This window comes from Triticum aestivum, chromosome 3A, assembly GCF_018294505.1.
Source record: "Triticum aestivum cultivar Chinese Spring chromosome 3A, IWGSC CS RefSeq v2.1, whole genome shotgun sequence".
Classification (NCBI taxonomy): Eukaryota; Viridiplantae; Streptophyta; class Magnoliopsida; order Poales; family Poaceae; genus Triticum; species Triticum aestivum.
The window spans coordinates 19740976-19744974 of NC_057800.1; positions in this window are offsets into that span (position 1 = coordinate 19740976).

Here is a 3999-nt window from a genome sequence, read left to right on the forward strand (position 1 = left end):
ACACTTGATGTTTTTTTTTATTTCTACCTTCGCCGATTTAAGCATCACGAAGAGCTTGGGAATTTCTTTCGTCATCCCTTGCATATTATAGTTCATCACGAAGTTCTACTAACTTGGTGATGGTGACTAGAGAATTCTGTCAATCACTATTTTATCTGGAAGATTAACTCCCACTTGATTCAAGCGATTGTAGTACCCAGACAATCTGAGCACATGCTCACTGCTTGAGCTATTCTCCTCCATTTTTAGCTATAGAACTTGTTGGAGACTTCATATCTCTCGACTCGGGTATTTGCTTGAAATATTAACTTCAAATTCTGGAACATCTCATATGGTCCATGACGTTCAAAACGTCTTTGAAGTCCTGATTCTAAGCCGTTAAGCATGGTGCACTAAACTATCAAGTAGTCATCATATTGAGCTAGCCAAACGTTCATAACGTCCGCATCTGCTCCTGCAATAAGGTTTGTCACCTAGCGATGCATCAAAGACATAATTCTTCTGTGCAGCAATGAGGATAAACCTCAGATCACGGATCCAATCCGCATCATTGCTACTAACATCTTTCAACTTAGATTTCTCTAGGAACATATCAAAAATAAAACAGGGGAGCTAAACGCGAGCTATTGATCTACGACATAGATATGCTAATACTATCAGGACAAAGTTCATGATAAATTAAAGTTCAATTAATTATATTACTTAAGAAATCCCACTTAGAAAGACATCCATCTAATCTTCTAAGTGATCACGTGATCCAAATCAACTAAACCATGTCCGATCATCACGTGAGATGGAGTAGTATCAATGGTGAACATCAATATGTTGATCATATCTACTATATGATTCACGCTCGACCTTTTGGTCTTCGTGTTCCGAGGCCATATTTGTTATATGCTAGGCTCGTCAAGTTAAACCTGAGTATTCCGCGTGTGCAACTGTTTTACACCCGTTGTATTTGAACGTAGAGCCTATCACACCTAATCATCACGTGGTGTCTCAGCACGAAGAACTTTCGCAACGGTGCATACTTAGGGAGAACACTTATACTTTGATAATTTAGTGAGGGATCATCTTATAATGCTACCGTCAATCAAAGCAAGATAAGATGCATAAAAGATAAACATCACATGCAATCAATATAAGCGATATGATATGGCCATCATCATCTTGTGCTTGTGATCTCCATCTTCGAAGCACCGTCATGATCACCATCGTCACCGGCGCGACACCTTGATCACCATCATAGCATCGTTGTCGTCTCGCCAATCTTATGATTCCACGACTATCGCTACCGCTTAGTGATAAAGTAAAGCATTACAGCGCAATTGCATTGCATACAATAAAGCGACAACCATATGGCTCCTGCCAGTTGCCGATAACTCGGTTACAAAACATGATCATCTCATACAACAACTTATATCTCATCACGTCTTGACCATATCACATCACAACATGCCCTGCAAAAACAAGTTAGACGTCCTCTACTCTGTTGTTGCAAGTTTTACGTGGCTGCTATGGGCTGAGCAAGAACCGTTCTTACCTACGCATCAAAACCACAATGATAGTTTGTTAAGTTGGTGTTGTTTTAACCTTCGCAAGGACCGGGCGTAGCCACACTCGGTTCAACTAAACTTGGAGAAACTGACACCCGCTAGTCACCTGTGTGCATAGCACGGCGGTAAAATCAGTCTCGCGTATGCGTACGCGTAATGTCGGTCCGGGCCGCTTCATCCAACAATACCGCCGAACCAAAGTGTGACATGCTGGTAAGCAGTATGACTTATATCGCCCACAACTCACTTGTGTTCTACTCGTGCATATCATCAACGCATAAAACCTAGGCTCGGATGCCACCGTTGGGAAACGTAGTAATTTCAAAAAAAATTCCTACGCACACGCAAGATCATGGTGATGCATAGCAACGAGAGGGGAGAGTGTTGTCTACGTACCCTTGCAGACCGGAAGCGGAAGCGTTAACACAACGTGGTTGATGTAGTCGTACGTCTTCATGGCCCGACCGATCAAGCACCGAAACTACGGCACCTCCGAGTTCTAGCACACGTTCAGCTCGATGACGATCCCCGGACTCCGATCCAGCAGAATGTCGGGGAAGAGTTTCGTCAGCACGACGGCGTGGTGACGATCTTGATGTTCTACCGTCGCAGGGCTTCGCCTAAGCACCGCTACAATATTATCGAGGATTATGGTGGAGGAGGGCACCGCACACGGCTAATAGATCTCAAGGATCAATTGTTGTGTCTAGAGGTGCCCCCCTGCCCCCGTATATAAAGAAGCAAGGGGGAGGGGCGGCCGGCCAGGAGGAGGCGCGCCAGGGAGGAGTCCTACTCCTACCGGGAGTAGGACTCCCTCCTTTCCTTGTCCAACTAGGAGAGGGGGAAGGAAGGGAGAGAGGAGAGAAAGGAAAGGGCGGGCGCCGCCCCTCCCTCCTTGTCCAATTCGGACTAGAGGGGGAGGGGGCGCGCAGCCTGCCCTGGCTGCCCCTCCTCTGCTCCAATTTGGGCCCATGAGGCCCATTAACCCCCAGGGGGGGTCCGGTAACCCCCGGTACTCCGTTTTATATCCGATAACTCCCGGAACCATTCCTGTGTCCGAATATAGTCGTCCAATATATCAATCTTTATGTCTCGACTATTTTGAGACTCCTCGTTATGTCCGTGATCACATCCGGGACTCCGAACAACCTTCGGTACATCAAAATATATAAACTCATACTGACACTGTCATCGTAACGTTAAGCGTGCAGACCCTACGGGTTCGAGAACAATGTAGACATGACTGAGACACGTCTCCGGTCAATAACCAATAGCGGAACCTAGATGCTCATATTGGCTCCTACATATTCTACGAAGATATTTTATCGGTCAAACTGCATAACAACATACGTTGTTCCCTTTGTCATCGGTATGTTACTTGCCCGAGATTTGATCGTCGGTATCTCAATACCTAGTTCAATCTCATTACCGGCAAGTCTCTTTACTCGTTCCGTAATACATCATCCCGCAACTAACTTATTAGTTGCAATGCTTGCAAGGCTTATGTGATGTGCATTACTGAGAGGGCCCAGAGATACCTCTTCGACAATCGGAGTGACAAATCCTAATCTCAAAATACGCCAACCCAACAAGTACCTTCGGAGACACCTGTAGAGCACCTTTATAATCACCCAGTTACGTTGTGACGTTTGGTAGCACACAAAGTGTTCCTCTGGTAAACGGGAGTTGCATAATATCATAGTCATAGGAACATGTCTAAGTCATGAAGAAAGCAATAGCAAAAAACTAAACGATCAAGTGCTAAGCTAACGGAATGGGTCAAGTCAATAACATCATTCTCCTATTGATGTGATCCCGTTAATCAAATGACAACTCATGTCTATGGTTAGGAAACATAACCATCTTTGATCAACGAGCTAGTCAAGTAGAGGCATACTAGTGACACTCTGTTTTTCCATGTATTCACACATGTATTATGTTTCCGTTTAATAAAATTCTAGCATGAATAATAAACATTTATCATGATATAAGGAAATTAATAATAGCTTTATTATTGCCTCTAGGGCATATTTCCTTCAGCCCAGACTTTCACGTTCCACATCCTCCTTGGCCCATATGGACCTCTTCCCTCCATAACCACGGCTTCCGAGGTGGTGACACCCCATGTTCCTCTCTTGAAGCCCCTTCATGTACTTCAACTTTTCTTTGGCAGCTTCTATTGGGAAACGTAGTAATTTCAAAAAAAATCCTACGCACACGCAAGATCATAGTGATGCATAGCAACGAGAGGGGAGAGTGTTGTCTACGTACCCTCGTAGACCAAAAACGGAAGCGTTATGACAACGCAGTTGATGTAGTCGTACGTGTTCACAGCCGACCGATCAAGCACCGAAACTACGGCACCTCCGAGTTTTAGCACACGTTCAGATCGATGACGATCCCCGGACTCCGATCCAGCAAAGTGTCGGGGAAGAGTTCCGTC